This window comes from Morone saxatilis, unplaced genomic scaffold (assembly GCF_004916995.1).
Source record: "Morone saxatilis isolate NCDOM2014 unplaced genomic scaffold, NCSU_SB_2.0 Contig4, whole genome shotgun sequence".
NCBI lineage: Eukaryota > Metazoa > Chordata > Actinopteri > Moronidae > Morone > Morone saxatilis.
Genome location: NW_023339984.1, coordinates 8,220,307 through 8,240,688, shown reverse-complemented (window position 1 = coordinate 8,240,688; position 20,382 = coordinate 8,220,307). Strand labels below are relative to the sequence as shown.

The 20,382-nt window shown below is 40.6% G+C and overlaps 1 protein-coding gene across 20 annotated transcripts in view; it reads left to right on the top strand.

Moving 5' to 3' along the window:
• Positions 1-20,382, top strand: part of LOC118337894 (receptor-type tyrosine-protein phosphatase delta) — a gene marked incomplete at its 5' end in the record, with an annotated part of 344,600 nt that overhangs the window by 114,325 nt on the left and 209,893 nt on the right. For all 20 annotated transcript variants that reach the window (XM_035675051.1, XM_035675039.1, XM_035675038.1 and 17 more), the window contains 1 exon segment: positions 19,807-19,879.

Sequence of the window (20,382 nt, the reverse complement as noted above, 5' to 3'; positions counted from 1 at the left end):
AACTTTTCATTACAAAGATATTGCAAAAAAACGACCTCGCCGGGTCATTTTAGACCCACTTCACGCATCTAAGGACACTTTCCAGCCTAAACTATAACTTGCCAATTAAACATACCGTTAAATAAGTATGTTGAAATAAGCGCTCATATCATTTGAAAATGGAACTCTTTTGATATAGGAATAATAAATCATTCAGCCCTAGCTCTCTACCAAGCTATCAATGTTCTTTAATGTATAATTTCACTGAACTCTTTAGTGTTTTTTCTATCTTCTGTGCGTGCCACACTCCTACTCACACCATGCTGACCAATCAATAATCAATGTGCATGGCCTGCCAAAGACAGCTCACCTGTAACACTGTTTACTGGGACTAGTCAATAGCCAGGCCTAATCAACACACACACAAGCGATCACAGATGCATGGTCTCACCTGCTGGCTTTTTTACTTGGGGGGACACTTTCCTCTCTCCAGCCGCCACCCCCCACATTCTCCTTTCGCACTCCTTCCACCTCGGCTGCTTAACCACGCTGCCTTGGAGTCATTTAGATTTCTCCCAGGTGGTTCAAATTTAGTTTGAACTACAGGCGGGTTTAAGCTGATGAATAGCTTTTATTGAACATGAATAAATTTAGGGATTGAGATTAGTCAGCTCCTTCTCTCTGATGATCTGAGTGCGCCAGAGGATGTGCTCAGCATTAAAAAAACTGCACCAAAGGAAACAAAACTGTGCGCAGCTTCAACTGAAAAGGAGAGGATGATGATGATCATAATACTTTATTGTCAGATCAAGTCTGAAATTGTTCTTGCATTACAGTAGCTCCACTCATGGACTGCCCATTGTTCTGACAGCCCATTATTCCAAAACGCAAACAGCCTGAAAAATGCCTCATTGGGCCAAGAGCCCATTTGTGCAACAGCCCATTATACCGAAAACAAAAACCCATAGATCCGAAGACCTGTTTTCACAAAAATTCAAAGTGTTTTTGATGTGCAGGAAAGGACAAAGCAAGGTGACTTTTGTCATCATGTTAACAATGAAAACATGCTTAATAATGTAAAAGGGTGGCAGTTTGGTTAGGTTTAGGTGTCAAAATTTGTAAGGTTGTGGAAAAGATCATGTTTTTTCTTAAAACAAGTAAACTAGTTTTACCAGTTTATTTACATTTGTAAGTTGGTGATACCAGAATGTGTGTTTTCGGTCCAATGGGACTTTGTTTTCAATTGTGTGAAAAGTGGGCTGTCTGAATAATGACATGACATTGAATGTTCATCATAATTCCAGGGTTGACTGGTGTACAAAGGAGTGCTTCAGTCTAACTTTAGGAAATAACTGGGGTCAGAGACAATGTTGTTGGCCAGCCTTAATATGTTATTATGGTTGGAGGATTCATAGAGTTCCCCAAGTGATTGGCCTACAAACTTCAAGGATATTTTATATATGGTGTAGCAGTTTTGAATTTAAAGTGGTAGACAAACACTTGTATCATGTAGAATTACAATACTGTACAACACTCATGATCACAGAAGTAAAAAACGAAAAAAGAATTTGTCTACTCGCCTCAAAATACTTGAGGCTGCAGAGAAAATAAATTCTTTGTTTTGTCTTACTGCAGAAAAATTCAATGTGTTTTTTTCCAGGATAACAGATGGTCTATCATTATACCCTGGTATTCGTATGAAAATACCTGCTTGATTTTTTCATTATAGATAACAATAGGAACTTCATGAGAATCAGATGGTGAACCAAATAAAAAAACATTTTCTGTGTGTTAATGTCAAGAGCATTATTATCAACACTCCATTCCACCACTTTGTTTGCGCCATGTTGGTGCAGCCTAAAGTGGCCAGTTACTTAACACAGATATTAGAGCTGTATCATCAGAATACTTTAGATTGTATTGATTTGGTGTATCTGTATGGCAGTTGGTATAGAAAGTGAAAAAGTGTGGGGGCCCAACATTGGTTATGATGGCAGATGAAGGGGTTTTGTTTACCACCTGGACTATAGTGTAATGTAATCTAAGTGAGAAAAGATGTATACTAAACAGGAAGGGGGAGGGCCCATTCTGTGTGAGCTGGTAGCTAAGAATAATGTACTCCTGCTTAAAATATCTGTGTATATTGCATAGTCAATAGAGACTCAGGTATCCCAGAGAATTTAGTCACTGTCTTGTTTCAGAGTTCAACATTGTTCTTTGGTTGACAGTCACTCTCCCAGGTCTTAATCTCTTGTGCTCGTGTTGTTTTATTATCGCTGATGTCGATCCACCCCATCCATGTCCATAAACTATCCCTATTATTTAGCCTCTTTAAAATTAAAGCCCCTGACACCAGATCTCCCCCAACGTGAGTAATATCACAGCCATTGACCTTCCCATCCCTCAAGCAGGCACCGGCTCGCACATTGATCGATCCCACTGATGGCCTTGGTGCTAATCTTCCAAGGGACCGACAGGAGGTGACGGTATTTCACTGTTCAATCTGATGCAATTACCCTCAAAATAAACACATTTTGGATAGCAGCTGACCTTCCGATGAAAGAGTGGGTGGGCAGGATGTTTGTGCGCTTGTACATGCCTGTGTGACTACAGTTATTTATCCATCAAACTGTGACATAAACAAAACATATTTTGAGCAAGGCGTCACAGAAGAATAGTTGGCTAGGATGGTTATTAACGAAACTCCTCTTCCTTTAAGACCTTTAATGTCACACCTTCCGCCATGTCCATACTTTTTTTCTAATGAATTTTATTTCTGACTCTAGGTAAAACCCCTTCTGTACATTTCACAACAACATGAAGCATTTACATCATAAAACAAAATCCCCTCTGGGAAGATTACAGCGGTTCAATTAATGGGACGTGATGATCACACGTGCTAAATTGAATAATGAAATGTGCTGTAATCACTCTGGATTTAAGTAGCAGCAATTAGAGCAGACATGATTCTTTACCTACATACTAACATAACAGCTTTGTTCGACCTAGGCCTTGTCTTTGCCAAAGGGCAAAGAAGACTAGCCTTTAAATACTATATCTTTGAAGACAGAACCAATCGAGCATGGCCAGACACAAGCATCGTATCCCTTTTAAGTATACCACAACAGATTTCTTACAAAAATATCCCTCTGAGCTACGTTCTTATGCACATCCCAAAAAACAACACCACAATACACACTAGCAAGCAAAATCAATAATCAACAATAAGGGAATAGAAATGCATTTTTTAACGTGCAGTGAAGGGTTTCTGAGGGCTAAAAAGTAAAGAAAGTGTTTATTTGGGCAATTTGTCCCTTAATATATTTAAGAAGTGTCGATACAAAGGTTTTCCTAATCAATGCATACATTTAAATGATTAAATAGGTACTCCAACAACTCACTTCCATATAGTCAAAGTAGAAGAGACAGATTTAAAAGTACAGTTCAAAATCGGAGCAGCAGAGGCAGACATATCCTTATTTTTAGTCACTAGTGTAGATCAAGCTCCAAAAATGTCCATTCCCATAATGCAACTTCATGTTTAATAAGACATTGCTTGCCTCCTAAGGAAAAAAAATAAATCTAATTCTACACCTCAAGTTTGTAACACAGATGAGATAACAACTTATTTTTCAAACTTTAGAAAGCTCCCTACAGAGCACAACAGAGAAGATATAACTGTTTTTACAGGCTAGATAGTAGTAATCATAAAGTGAACTTAACTTTTTTGGAGTGCCCCTTTAAAATAATATAGCCTCATACAGTCCTTAAAGGGTCACTTATATAGGCTTCTTTGACAGGATATCAAGGACACTTCAGCAGGGCAGAGGCCTGTGGACATGGGCTCAAATCTGGCTATTCTGGTTGATGGACAGTCTCTCTAACCACTATTCTGTCATGCCACTTTCGTGAGATAAAATTTCCAAAGTGTGACAGCTGAAGCGCAATTCAGTTGCAAACTTTAGACCCACTTTCATCAACCTTGCTCTCCAACTAGACATTTGGGAATGAACCCCATACACAACTGATTGTGGCGAGATGGGCATCTGCCTGTCCAGATGCACTATAGCGGCCTGTTGTTGGAAAGCTAAAGGGACAGCGACAAGCACTTAGCTGGTCCCTCAGCAACCCGTCCCATTTCCTTTCCCTTATCTAAAGCGACAAGAGGAGTTTTCCAGCCCTCCTATGCCTGAGGCTCATCCTGCATTATCTCCCAGTGTACTAGCACCACCAGCTATCTTGTGTCCCTGATTCCCTTCGTCTAAAAATATGCTAAAAAGGATGATGGCATTGCTCGAAATTCAGGAATGCGAACCAGTTGTACAGCTTGGATGTTTTTCAAACAGACGATCATATCACAGGATGATGGACTCGGAGCAAGAGTGCGGAGAGCATTTGGAGATCAGTGATGGTCGGTTTTTCTATATCTCGGGCCATGTACTGCATTCCCCATCCTACCAAATGGCTGTAGTTCTGATCCGATAAAGTGTGTGAGGAGAAGGCAAAGCGACAAAACATGAACTAAAGCAGACACCCTAATGAGATATTGATTGCCCGCACTGATGTTTACACTTTTGCCTGTCTAATACCCTCCAAGTCCACCATAAACAATCAGCCATCTGTTCAAGCACATTCTGAGCTCTGCTATGCAATTTAGATACGTCTGATGTTTGGATGAATTAACTGTAAATTTTAATATGTAATGCAGCCGGTATAACCAAGACCCATAATTAATACATTTTACATACTTTTTATACTTGTATATACTACCGCTGCACAAAGTGGACCAAAACAACCTAAAATAACTAAATGAATATGCATCATGTTTAAGCAGATTCATCCTGAATGACTCAACCATAGCATACTCGCACAACTGAATTTGACACTGCACGTACACAGCACAAACTGCACCCAAACAAAACACATGAAAATGCATGATTTTTAGCTGTTTTGACAATTTTGAAGACTCAAAGGCTACAAGCAGAAAAACAGTTTCTCCTTGAGAGACAAGACTGAGAAAACCTCAGCAATTACGTCGTAGCTCCCATCCTCCTTTTTTTCCCCCTCTTTCTTACTCCTAAGCACCAAATGGTCTAATTTCTCTGTGCTCAATTAAAATGTGTATTAATTGTGAAAAAGCCCCAGGGACTCAACTCATTCGGATAGTATTCATTAGCCATGGCTTATACTTTATAGCAAGTGAATGCAAAATAGCAAATGATTGAAACAAATTTTTGTTCTAAACAACAAAGGAATGCTCACCCCGAGCTCCCTGTTGTTTGTGCAATGGCCCCGCTGCCTAAAGTAAGGGCTGAGAGCTCCCATATAATGAACCTGGGAAGCTACTCTTCGTGCAAAATCAATAGTGACGAGCTCCTTTAAAACTCTCAACTTTGAGCCTTTGATGCCCGAGAATACATTACCGCCGTTAACTAGGGCTCCCATCCAGGCAATAAGCATGCAGCTCACTGTGCAGGCTCCATTTGCCCCCATCCACACACAGACTTGCACCATTGCTATTACAATTACAGTGTACGCCACAGCTGTAGTCTACTAGTTGCTTTATTTATCACCCACTCAGCAAATCAAATCTTACAGTTTTATTAAGGGTCATCGATAAATCTGTGGACTGGGCACGACAGTAGCTATGAAGTAAAAAGCTGCTGGGGAAGGTTTGATGTGTGTGTAATGCTCTATGCATTCTGAGCACTTCATCACTGCATAACCTCACTCACCCCGTTATCCTTTCAAACCATACCATGCATGCACACAACACACAATCTTCATGGAGCCTTCATATAAATCAGATTTGTGCATAGATGTTATAGTGATTACAACCGCAAATGTCTTGGAAAATGTTGATTTTGAAAGCTGTTTGCATGCATGTTTGTGAACACAAATACTGAATGTGTGGATAAGAGTGTTTTTTCAACAATTTAAAAAATAAATGTTTTTTCCTCTGAATGCTGTTGGCCCTGTGAACTCAACAAATGCATCAAAGCAGGCATGAATATAAATACATCCTGCAATAGGCTGCCTTTGCCACTGTGCTTATATTCAGTCGTACTGTGTTTCTTTGCACAACACATATATTTGTGTGTGTTATGATATGTACAAGCAATCCTCTCTGCTGTGCTACTGTCACTGTCACATACTGGGTTATAATCATAAATGTGCTGTGCTTGTTAAGTGCTTCCCCACTTCCTTCTGGGCCTTAAATTGCAAATGTGAGGAATTAAGTTTGAAGCAAATAGGTTGGAATCTCACCTCACTGTCCGCCATTAACTAATTGGCAGCATTGTGCACACAGTGAAGGACAAAAAAAGAAAGAAAAGGAAACAGTCATTTTTAGAGCGTGAGAGTGAACCAACTCTGAGTTAGACAAGCTGACAATAAAGAGACAATTCCCATGTGTCTGTTCTCACATTTCCACTTTAATTTAGTGATGCGAAGCTTTAAATGGTGAGCTGACTCACTTTTATGAACAAAAGGAGGGTAATTTTAGCAAGAAAATTACGGAAACATCTGAAACTGGCATATGAATATTTGAAACAGCCCTTTCAATTAACCGTGTGTGTGTGTGGTAGCACACCTACACTGTGGTAACATACTGATATGTAGTATGCATAGATAATAGCTCGATAATAGCTTGATAATTGTATGGTTAGACATCTGTGTCTGTGCATTTGTGCATTAGAATTGCATGCATCTGTAGAAGCTTTATATATTTAAACAGATGCATGCAGCTCATGGCCTGTTGATTGCATAAAGGGATGCTTGTCCCCAGCAGTGATATGTGTGAGATTACGTCTGTGCTGCAGAGCCCTTAAGTGTAAGAGTATTATGCGTGTTGGATCTCATGTGGGAGGAAAGCTATTTATACAGATTATAACTGTGAATTAAGTGTGGGGGGGATATACTGTATGAACGATGGAGTGAAATGACAACGTCTGGAAAAAATGGTTAATTTATGTAATTCTTTAAGCAAAAATTTAAAAAAAGATGGGTTCCGGCTTCTTAAATCTAAATATTTGCTGTTTTTTCTTAGTGTTCTTCTGTTTTTTTTCCACTTTTTCACTATCTGAGATTTCCAAGACCAAATGAGCAATCTATGAAAAGAAAAGTAATCACAAGATAAATCAAAAATGAAAATAATAAATAATTACATGCCTGAATGATGATTACGTTTTTTTGTGTGATTCAGTAGCTGAACATTTTCTTAATTTTTTATTATTTTAAGGGACTTTCTGCAAGTGACAAAGTCTCACTAAGGAATGTTTGATTTTTCAATCAAGTAGTTGTCGAGCTAATACTTCAACTTCCTGACATATAGGGGACTTTATTTATCTTTGAATACTGGAGCATAACTGGAGAAAAGTGCACCACAGGAGGGAATGTGGTGCACTAGAATAAGATCATAATAACTGCATTATATAACCAACCATGCAGAGAAATTGCTGGGTTCATTAACACCCACTAGATGGCTTCCAATATTATCACAGATCAACTGTCATGTGCAAGAAATGATTGTTGTGTGTTAAAGGACGCTTTTGGTAAAGTTCTCTGGATGAAGAGAAAATGCAAATGTTTTCTTTAAGGGTAGTTTTTGTCCTTCAGGGAGCTACTATCTTCTACCAGGTTAAATTATGCACTGGCCTTGGAGACAGTTTCTGAATTGTGTCCTATGCACCTACCATATTAGAGTATTTGTTGAAATCATAGATGTCAGATGTGTCCTCAAATGCCTGTTGGCCAGCTTTCACAACTGCATTTGCAATTTGTGCGCTTTGTATTATCTTCGGCTCTCAGCTAGATGGCTTACATTGAGAATATAATACAATGGAAAGCTATTATTGTCTGTAAACAAAGGTATGGAGTAATGAGTCATTCTGATGATGAAAAACAGAGGAATATACCTAAACCACAGTCTTTTATGCTTGATAGAAATAATTAGACCTCTTCTTTTCACATTTTCTCAAAGCCGGTCACTGTGCCAGTAATATTTACAACCCTACCTGTCATTTTGCTCATAGACAGTGACACTGTAAATTGGCAATTACAAAATGTCAGTCATCACAGCAGAAATTATGTCTGTCACTGGCAAAATACAGATGGTTTTAGAGAAACATAGGTCTCCCTTGGTTCAAGTGTAGCCTTCTGAAACACACAAGTTTCTACTACACAGAGCTTAGACAGTGCATTATTTGACCTTTTTCCCCCATAAAGTTTCAGGTATACTTGGACTGATAGACAGCTCACCTTACATGTAATGGGACATCACTATTTTCCTGTAATAATTTACATATTTCAATATTTTCCCATTCCCTGTCACCTTTTCTGTATCTGATGTGAATTAGTACTACAATGTTACATGTCTGCTTGAGTAAGGATCTATTCAGTGTCTTCTGCATCTGTTAAAATCTACAGTATATCTCAGATTACAAATGAATGAATTCATAACCTGTGCTATGAGTGTATGGTTAATCCAGAATGACTGTTTGGGCCCTTTACATATTGATGTTTCCCAGCTGTTGCTTGCTCAATACTACAGCAGCAAATTTTAGTATACAAAACACTTTTTATTTATTTTTTAGTTTCTTATTTAAAATATAGGTGAAGCTTTTGGGAAATATGCTTCTCTTTATGCTCTCATTTTTAAACTTCGGACAGAGCCAGGCTAACTGTTTCCCCCAGTTTTTATGCTAAACTGGGCTAGCTCTCTCCTGCTAGCTCTAGCTTCATATTTAATGCACAGACATGTGGGAGGTATAGATCATCTCATATAACTCTAGGAAAGAGAACAACTAACGGAGAGTATTTCCCAAAATGTCGATCTATTCCTTTAAGACACTGATTCATCTCCAGACTTGACTTAAAGTCCCTGATGACTCTTGTGTTAACACTCAAGCTATCTCAGAACATGATGCTCTTTGTTCAACAGAAAATGCTTTCTTCCCACGACAATTTGGAAAAAGCATGTTCTCAACCAAAAAAAGGTTACTTAGTCACTTAGTTTGGTTATGTTTGGTTTGTTAGAGAACAGGAAAAAAAAGGTAAAGCCAGGTTTTAGAAAACTCTCTGTTGTGGTCCATCTCCCTGAAGTAAATACCACAGATATCCTCCCCCTGCTCACGACTTGGCATCTCTACCATTACCAATCTGGCCTTGGTTTTTCTACTTCTAAGTGGCCACATCCTAGTTTTCTCAGGCATGTTCCTTTTTCATTAGATATAAAGTACAACTGGGCGCAAAGCTCTGATGCAAAACATTGCAGAAAAATGTTCCCCTTATACCACATGCTGAATCGCCAACACTCCCTATAAAGGCACCTGGAAAAAACTTGACCAGACACAACACGCACGTGCACACGCACGTACACACGCACACAAGCCTCTTGACTGAAAAAACAGCAGCAGCACAATCAGCAAAGCCATTTTTAATGAGCCTCTTCCCCTCTCCATCTATCAGAATGGAATTAGGACAGCACTCAGCGACTGAGGGGAGTGAAGCTGGAAGAATGGGGGCATGTGGCAGAAGGAAAAAGTCTTCATTAAGGACAGTGAAATGGAGGTAGGACGAGGAAGAGAGGGAGGGGAAAAAAAAGAGGAAAAGAGACTTAAGTGATCCAGAAACGCTTCTCCCCTACTCTCTCTGCCACCTAATCAGGGAGACAAAGTTATTGCCAGTCAGAGCGTTTGTTATTCTAGCTAATCCCTCATCACGGTATTTCATCAGGTTTGGCATTTGGCTATCTGCATTAATTAGATGTTCGAATGGACACAGCGTTAATAACTGACACACGGCAGATAATGAGAAATCGTCTGCGCGGCCGTATCCTCTCACCATCACACTCCCTCTGTCAGCAATGATACCTCTGTGCTTATAACACTGCGTCGTGTTTACCTGCGCCGGATTTCATTTATTGATGATTCAGGCTGTTTTTAGTGCCAGTGGCGATAATGTACTGTCTGCACTTTGGGAGATAAGTGTGTTTTCTGGCGCGATAGTTTGGACTTGTTCGGAATGTCTCTCCTTCTGTCTCCTTCTCTATTTTTATCTCTGCTCTGCTTCCAAAATTTTTCTTCCGCTCTCCTTTTCTTTTATCCAACATTTCTCCCTACTCCCCTCGCCATTCTCTCCCATTCACTCTTTCTCTATCTCACCTGTCTTACTCTTTTTTTTCAGAGCCTCCCAGAGGAGAGTAAGAAGCCCTATCTCTCTTTTGCACACTCTCCACACTTTTAGACTGTCTCCTCCCTCCCCAACTCCCCTCCCTCCCTCCTTCCCGCCTTCATCCATATCAACACCAGGTGAATAGCCCTCTCCCTAATATTCATTCAAACTGTTTCCCTTCTTCTTCATAACTGCCTCTCCTTTTCTGGCTGTTTTTCTGTCCCGCTCCTACCACTTTCAGTTTACACTCCTCGCTTTAATATTCTGTTATCCATTCTCACGCTGCCTCTCAGCGCTTTGTCTCTCTCCCCCACCCCGTCTTCCTCCCCCCCACTTTCTCCTTCCTTTCAGTGACGTGACTATTTAGTATTCTGTAAGTCTCATCACAGGACTCAGATCAGCAGCGATCATGGCAGTCATGATGTCTTTGACCTTACAGTCTTATTATCCTATGTAAATGCATGTGGCTTACTGTATCTCAAGCTAAAACAATCTCTTGGAATTTGTTACTTCCCTATTTTCTCATCCTTTCAGTGATTTATCTTGCTGCCCTTTCTTTACTCCATTGCTCTCCTTCCTTCCTTTCTTACTCTGAGTTGATCTTGTGATCCCTAATCCTTCATCAGACAAGGCATGTTGACTAAGAACACATTATTATTTACAGGAACAGCCTTGGAGAGTAGTTGCAGAGAGAGAAAGGGTCATACTCATTCACACCTTCACATCTGGGAGCTGCCCAGCGCCGTACTGTTTGCCCCCAAGCAGTTTCATCGGAGCAGTCCGAGTCCCTTGCTAAAGGGCACTTGAGTAAACTTGAAAGAGTTCTCAGGACATCCAGAGATTCTGACCATTTTCTGCTTCTCAATCTACTTTACTCTCCCACCTTTTCTTCAACCGTTTCCTCGACCGGTTCTTCTATTCCTCTATCCATCCTCTCCTCTTGCTTTTCCCATCTGTCCTTCACCGTCACACATCAGGAGTGTGTCAGTGAGGATTTGGAATATGTCAGAGTGCCGTTTGGTCACTGAGGTTTTTTTCTTTTTTTCAACCTACTCTCATCTGTGAAGGTTTTCTTTCTGCCTTCTTCCTCTTCTCCCACCCTCCCCTGCCATTGTAAACAACTGATTATGCCTTTGAGTTATTCCATCACGTTTTTTTCTAGCCTAATGATTCTTGTCATGGCGCAGAGCTGAAAATTGAGGCACTCACAGATCCCCAGTGTAACAGAGCCTTTATCTTTCAACTTTCAAATCCCAGAAGCTCCTTAAGTCCTCTCTTTGGAGAGTCAGCACCAAAAGCCAAATCTCAGTCAATTTACCAGGCGGCCAAGTCGTCATTATTTTGTGCATACTGCCGTGATCTTACTATCATTAAAATTTGCCCCTTACATAACTATCAAGGGCGCAATAGGTCTTGCTGAGGGAGAGAATACACGGTGTACGCATACACAGGCAAACACACTGTCACATTCATGGTCTTATGTATTTATATGTTTTTCCATATACGTATTTACTTTTTGGAAAAAGCATGATTCAATAGGAATGAATGCTCAATAAGCACAAGCCATGAGTAAAATATTCAAACGGTGCCCTATTTTACAAAGGCTGGAGAGTCTCTCTCCCACTGCCGTCACATGTTTGTTATGTGATATAAAAAGAGAGGCAGAGGCAACTCCAGAGACTTCATCCACGATATTATGCGCCAAGTGGAATCTTTTTATAGCAAGTGTAAACACATTAGTTTACTGCATTAAAATCTACCCAAAATGTAGGCAGTTGTCAAGTTATGCACAAAGGATAAGCCTTGTCTTCATTTATAAAGGTGGAAGATGCTTCTGTGTTTGTGTTTTTGGGGAGGGATAGGATGTTCGGAGAGTACAGTAGAAGAGGGTTTGTGTGTACTTATGCTAAATCCTGTGCGCTCCCACACCTGTGTGCAAAGGAGCGCGTCTGTGTGTGTGTGTGTTTTCGGCCCGAGCTGCCAGACGGCTGCTATCTTCGTGAGTCAGACGGGCAGAGAAAACTGGCGAGGCACACTGATCGTTTGAAGTGCTATTCTCTCCCGAAAAGTTCGATCCGCCCCAAGGAAATTTGTCATGTTGTTCCACCTTTCTGATTCCTGTACGGTGGGGGTGAGGGGAAGGGTATTTGTTCATATTTGCTGTTGACATCTCAATACACACACGCTTGTGTGTAGCAGACCGATTAAGGTAACTAAGAAATTTATTTGGCCTTGCTGTGAGATCCTTTTCTCTCCCATCTCTCTCCCTGGTTTGGGACAGAAGTGGGCCAACAGTTGTTACAGCCCAATTCTTGACAGGTCCTACTTCATCATCTATCCACCCACCCCTTGGCGATACACTGGATTGTTCTGCCTTTTGCCAAATCTCAGATTTTCTTTCCTTCAATCTTCATCTAAATCTACCATCATTCATTCTTGCTCTGTTCAAAATTTGCCAGATCCCCATTCCCCTATTTCTGAAACCTTATATCTCTATTTGCACCTCCTGATCATCTGTACCCGTTCCCCCTCCTTATTTCCCACCCCCATCTATCTAACAATATCTACCCAAGGCTTACAGTATATTGTGATGGAAGCTCTTGTCATGCCGTCTGAATTGAATACCTTTTCTTCCACTGGTTAATTAAAGCCACTCTCTCGCTCACATTATTAACATGACTCCTGTGAGATCCATCAAATCCCCTGGCCAGTAAGTAAAAATGAGGCCGAAAGGGGAAGATGGAAGGAGTGAAAGAGAGACATAGGTGGCAATAGAGAAAGCGAATAAGAAGGAGGAAGAGAGCATATTGTGTAGAGACAGAGAGCCTCAAGAGTGATTCAGCCATTGTTACTCATCCCCTCCTTTTTGCAAGAGGGCTCATGTCATGAGTATTTTAAGTGCTCTCCATCCCGTTGTTCTCCTTTAATCCTGTTAGATAACTCTCGTCCTCCCTCCTCCTTCTGTGCCTTTCTTTCTATTTCTCTTCTTTCCTCCTCCGCTCCCCACTGCCCACTCAGCAAACGGCGAGTCTTATGCTCTCTGCCACAAAAGAGGCTAGAGTGTGCCTAAACAAGGTAGAAAAAGGAAGAGGGAGAGGAAGTGAGAGCAAAAGGGAGAGGAGAAGCGCGGGAGAGAGAAGATGACAAAGATGTGGTGGTACTGGTGGGCGTTGGAGAAATCTGCTGGCCAGCGCAGGCTCATTTGTTATGAGGAGGGATGAGAGTGGACGAGAGCCAAGACAGTGGCGAGTGAGTTGTGAAGTGGAGCCTGCACACAGTTTGTAGTTAAAAAGGAACTGGGAGGAAGTTTGGGTTGATGTGAAATCATGGGAATCACAAGGTATTGTAAAATTTTAATTTTGATCTGGAAAAGCTGCCAAATGGCAACATTTGAGTGTGTGTTAATACTTTGGACAACTGACAGAATATAAACTAAAATACAAACTCATGGCTTATGCACACACACAACTTACATAAAAAATTAGTGTTCTGACAAAAGTGCATTTTGTAATCTCAAAACAGAGCCTCCTTTTCCCATTCCCTGCTTTTTATAGTGTCTCATGATAAGAGGTTGAATCACACTGGATTCACACTTGTATGCCAAACAATACGTGATGCAATGTTTCAAACCTGCCTTGTAACCGCAATGCAAAACCAGCAATACTCCATCAACCTCACTAGAGCCTCTTCTACTTCACAGGAAATACATTTCCCACAAGCCCCCATCCACAGCCCCATCATTTACATGAGGACAATTACAAATGAGTGAGTTGTAGAGCAGGAGCCTGGCACTGTAGTTCATTTGCCAAGACGAGGTAGCCACTTAGTGCAGGTGAGGTGCGGCAGCCACATTCCTGCAGCTCCTTGGGTAGAAAAAAAATGGGTCACATGAGTGGAGGAAGAATTTGCCAGACCAATAGCACAGACTAGTGGTAAATGGTTGGAATTGCGTGGAAGCAGTGGAGGCAAATCTTGGGTCTGTGGATTTGAGAGTCTGTTTGAGGAATATTCAGTCAAATCCAACAACCCTAATTTCCGCCATCTCTGAAAGTGGATAATTCCCTTTGATACATGGTCGGTGCCATCATTACCACTTACCTGAACAAGCCTAACCTTCTCATTCATACTCTGCCCACCTGATTTACTTACAGATTCCACTTTTCATCTGACTGCCAAAGAAATTAATTCAACACAAAGAGGAGGTAGGTGGGGCAGGCACTTGTGCCGGGAAGAATTTGTATGACCCAAAAATGCCCTGCTTCTCAGCCGACTCCATAAATCAAAGGGATAGAGAGAATCCCTCGACGCCTCCGTTCTTTGTCCTCAAAGGTGATAAATTGATCCCTGGTTGGCTAATAAGCAGAGGCACAGGGCGGCCCAAACTTCCCAAAGATTTATGCGGCGACAAGTGGATTTATAGGAGGAGGAAATGTGAGCGATCTGGAGAACAAAATCTATTTACTCCATACGTCCTCCCAGCACTCATGAGATTTGAGATGGGAACTCCTTAGGGAAACCCGGGGGTGTGAGCATCGAAGACGTAATGTATTAGGACAATAGAAACACAGTATTTCTCATGGAGGCGATCGACATGATGGAATTACCTGGTTGTGATTGATGAACATGTGTTTCCAATTACAACAAATCTCAATCCATGTTAATATGTCTGCGAATATATATCCACTGACTTTGGATGGGTCACAATGCAGTACAACTTTGAGTTGATTTCGTTCCCTGACTCCGCCCCCTCTCACCCTTTTCATTTAAATCTGATCTAATAACAGAGCCGATTGCTGAAAATCAAAATAACGGAGGCTTAAGCATTCTTAGGTTTGTCAGCAGTCTCACCAAATGAAGGGAGGCGAGAATGTGGAAGACAATCTAACAGCTTGCAGCTTTGCCAGGCATAAGAGAAACCTTTTAAGGCAACTCAACCAGTCATCTTAATGACGTGAGGTGATACGGTGACAGGAAAAGCGGTCTTTTAAGAAGATGATCAATGCTATCATCTTCTCCGAAGCTGACTGGAAAAAGGGACAGAATACAGTGGCATAGAGTTTCCTAGCAGTGCCAAAAGCAGATGGAGCTACCCTCCTATCCTTTCTCTTCATATAATTCTCCCACTTTAGCCTTAATGTGTTTTCCCTCTTCCTGTTCTTCCTCGCTGCATCTTCCTGTTTCATACTCAGTTTCATCATCTCATCTGATCTCTCACCCTTTACCCTTTTTGTCTCTTCATCACCTAAACCCTTTCTCCTTTTAAACTGTACCTCCTCTTGCTTTCTGTCTACAACGCACTCTCACTCACTCCCATCTTTGCACTGACAGCATGCTTATCCTGTTGTGTTGATGAGATATTTGAACGATTAACATTATGCATGCTGAGCAGATTATGATAGCCTTTGGGGAGGAGCAGTTTCAGCATGATGGAAAGTTTCCGGCGTGATAGGAAACTCTGCTGATAAGAGGGCTTTGACTGCAGACAAGGAGAAGGTGCAGTGCAAGTCTGTACTCACCTATTATTCGCAACGACATCAGCAGCCTGCCACATTCTTCAATATAAGAGAAGGATGGATATAAAATTCAGTTTGCTTCAGAACTGTATACAGTACTTGTGTGCAGAGGACAAAACTTGCCTGAGGATAAAAAATGCGGCTATTTATAAAAGGATTAGCAATTACATTAAGGAGAGGAGTGACGCCAACTGCTACTTTTATAAATAAAGCACCAACACATGCCCATTTTTCACACCAACTATGCACATAACTCATAAGTAAAAGTTGCTGCTTCAAAAAGTGATTTTTAGAATTTGTATCTTTGAGTGTGGATGGGAACATTTCTCACTGAGACAGCTCACATGGCAAATGTGGTATCCCGTCAACATCGCTAATGTATGCAAATATGTCTAAAATATCAAAACTCCTGCCACCCAAAGCGTATCTTTTTTTGGTTGCATGACGCCAATTCTGAATAGACATACGATGTACTATATAACTAATTCCATCTACGTCTGACAGTGACGCTACCCGGTGCCACTGAGGCAGCTGTTGGTACAGAGAGAGAGGGGGAAGCGAAAGGCAGATCACTTCCCAAATGCTCATTTTTAGCTGGCTTGTTTGGGCACAGCGCACCAGAGCTGACGAGCTGAGCACAGAGTTTTTGACACAATGGTGTCAAACTCGGGACTGTGATGTTCAGCTCACACAAGTGAATAGCATTGCACCTGCTGGCAACATGCAGACACAGACGCAAACAGACTGTTATCAAATCCGTGTGGCAATTAGTGTGTTTGGGAGTGCTGCGAATCCTAATGACACATTTGCCTTACATTGTTTCATCAAAGAGGCTTTCAGGGAGATGGCATATGGAATGTATTAGAAGTGCTGAAACAATGTGGAAATGGCAGTGCAATTTAGTAATCAGTTTTGGAATGATACAGTATATAGTGTTTAATTTTGATGAATCATATTACTTTAATAACTTGTAACTAGAGTTGCAAACTTTAAACAAGGAGGAGGGTAAAGCCAGAGTAGAAGCCGATCCATACTTAGCGGCTGCGTTATGTCTTGAGAGTTTTGTTTCTCCTCTTCGATCGTGTTCTTAGAAATTATTTAACAGATGGGAGCCTCACTGTTTTTATGCCATGCTGTGTCAGTGCTGAAATGAAGTCTATTCCTCTTTTTTTACTGCTTTAAACGGTTTCACTATAGTAAAGCTAACAAATGTGCAAACTTTATTCAAGCAATAATTACAATCAATGGCACAATTGTTGTTACAGCTGTTCTAATCACTATTTTTATGTGAACAACGGGTCTAATGACTACAGTGTATGTGTACTGTGAAAGGTGTCCCTTGTAGGGATGAACCCGCAGTGAATTAGCACCTGACTTTGCAGATTCCCTCAGCTCTACAGAGCGATTTAGCATATTTCAGCTCATTGTTAAGGTTTTATGACCCACAACTTTACTGTTTTGGTTTACTGTCACCACTCTCATCAACCTAATTTGCAGTTGCAGCAGGTAGGCAGCTGTTTTCAGTGGCTAAACGCACTGGGCAATAGCTGCCCAGAACCAAAGTGCAGGCAGACAAAGTTAAAAAATTCAGCTGCTGAATATACAGTGGAGCATTTAGCATTGTGAAAATTGGACTTTCATTTGTCGGATGGCCAGAAAAATTATTCAGAATAAATGCTTTTCTTTCTGTTTCCTTTTGACTGCTGGATGTGTAAAAGATCAACTGCTTGATTACCACTTAGCCATATCAACTTTATATGGTTTATACTTTCAGCCATAGCACCCAGTCTTAATTAAATATTTTAGCTTTAGTTTAATGGTTTTGTCATAAAGAATATCGGGTTCAGTATGATGTGTGTTATCGGGTTAGTCAGTTATGTGATTTACATTCAAGTTAGGTACTCTTGTGTCACAATATGACATAAGTATATTCAATGGACAACTGAAGTAGCATTTAGTATTTAGTATTCAACTGCAAGCTCTATCTGTAACTGAACAGTATCAAATTGCCTCTTTTTGTTCCAGGTTTGAAGCTGGTTTTACATTGGTCTTGCAATAAACATTGAACTAACCCTTTTTACCACAGTCCATTTCCTGTTCTGTTTATACAAGCCCCAAGGCGCCATAATTTCTATGCTTTGTCAGCAGCAAAGTGTATTGTAAATTACCAGTCATTTATGACTGGGTGTGATCTTCCCAGCATTCAATCAGACCACTAAAAAAAATAAACAAATAAGGATTAGATTTTTTATAACTACTCCCACTTGACTGGCGTTTCAGAAGTCATGCATGGATAAGTAATATCTTCACCTCCACCTCACCATTCTGGTGGTTTTATGAGTCGAGTTGGTGTCTCTGTTGGTTACTGTTCAGGGGAAGGTCATAAATGGGCGATTTATGTCTGAAGTGTAGCTTGGAATGCTGATGCTACTGTCAGAGAGCAGAGCTACTGCCTGCTTTGACTCACATTTAATAGAAACTGTAAAGTCCACAACTGCATGTCCTAACTCATGCACTTTACAGGATGTGCTCACACAGAGAAAGAGTTAGCATAACTAGCTGACTGAAAATGTACAGTATAGAAATGGCATAATAAGATAGATGGAAGATAACTTTGCTCCATGTGACACTAAAAGCTGGTTTCACACTTTCAGCATCTTACATCACATTTCAAGTCTAATTTGAGGTCTAAGTGCACCAAGTGTGCCGCTAAAAGCGCTAAAGTTAATCGTCATAGTGAGAAATACGAACACTTCATTAGCTCTCAGTCTTCCAGTGGTGGCTATACTTCTGGAAAATATTATTCAATACAAACACATGACTTGCAACACAATCTCACAATGAGATAAGTGCAACAGTGTTCATTAACACAACAGCAGAAAATATGATGCTACAACAATGACTGCACCAACTACTTTTTTCACAGCAGTTATCTGGACTTTTAGGCCACCATTGTTAAATTATGGGCATTTTAATTGCTATAGACAGGGTCCATTAGCATAGCTTCTTGGGTGGCCATGGCCATGTTTCTCTAAATCATTAAGCTAATTATACAGGCTAATTAATCAGTATGCTTGGAATGGGCTGCGTGAGCAGGCACTGCTCTTTGTTGGCTTGCATAATGAAAGGAGTCCATTTTTAGATGGGGAAAATGAAGAAGGGGTGGGAGAAAGAAACTTTGATCTCGAAAGTAAACATATGATTTTTGCATATCAAGTGCTTCGGCAAAGTAGAAAAAAAAAGTGAAGTAGGATTACAGATGCAAAAAGTCAAGCTTGATTCATGTTTGTAGTCCTTTGAAGATGCAGAATAACGCATGGGGACAGCAGATAGGATAGGTAGTGTGTGCCATGGTGTCCAACATCCAATTATCACTGTCATTGTCATGCAAGACAAACACAGGCAGAGATCTGTCAATCATCAGTGCCACTGTGAAGTTTTAGGTTAGTCAGCAGGTGCTCTTCTTCCTTTATTGAGGCAAGCTTGGTCTTGGAAATGTATGGGAGAATGTTGATATGTATGTGTCTGTGTGTTTTAAGAATGAGGAGGACCTCTATGCTCTTTGGACATAATTTAGGGTCCCTTGACACCCTATTATTTTCCAGTCATCAATCTGAACCCCAGTGGTTGACAAACTCAATTAAGTTTGCATGTATGTGTACCGTATGGTTATCGCTGGGCGTGGTTGTGCATCAGTGTGTGTGCATCACGCGCATATTCATGCATACTTGCACACAACTAAGGGTGTATGAGAGTGAGTCACTGTCAGAAATTATTACTTACAAGCAGACATAACCAAACATCCTGCTATCCTGTCTTCAGTATGTGGTGGAGACACTGTCAGCGTTCAGGCAGGAGTCTATTTTTAGCAGCTCTCATTATGCACGATGGAAAATCACCACCTCAAAGTACATGAAGCATGTTAACAAAACCTAATGGGACTATGTTGATAACGCAGTGCACAGTGGCTACAGTGTATGTTGGTTTGTGCTCCTCTCCATACATTTGAGTATTTTATTATCTAGGCAAACTTTGCATTGATCAACAGTGCAGTGATCAAAGTGTTTAGTTGTGAATGGACAATGCAACAATATGCTAAAGCATGACATATCCTGATCTTTCTATCCCTCTTTCCCTCCAGGGAAATTCTGAAGAGTTCACTTCTTTCATCACTCTGGTCCGAGGCAGCAATCGCAATAGATTATTCCAAACAGGTAAGATCCACATTTTGTAATCCAGAAAAAAAAAAACTTCCATGAAATTGTATTATTTAATAAAACACTCCATCTATGACAATCACCAGTGACCGAAATCCTGTTTTCAATGTTCAAATGTCAATGCACTCACAAAGATCATCAATTTAATAATGTCAACCCATAGAAATCAAATCAAGGGTCAAACAACTAAATGTTGTTAGTATAGATGCATTTATGGCAAGAATACATGTCCTCACATGATCTATTGTTCGGTCACAGTAAACAGGTTTTGTGACTGCCTGACTTTTATTATCAGATGTGAAATAATACTCAAGCTTGGCAAACAGGTTAAGTTTGATTTCCTTTTTGGACCTGGACATTTTGTAGAACAATAAATTGCCTTTTCTCTAGCTGTATTTACAGTTTGTCCTGATCACATTTTTAAACATTTCACCAGCCCTTTTTTCATAGACATTTACAGATCATTACCAGTGATGCTGGTTAGCTGCTATAGACTAATG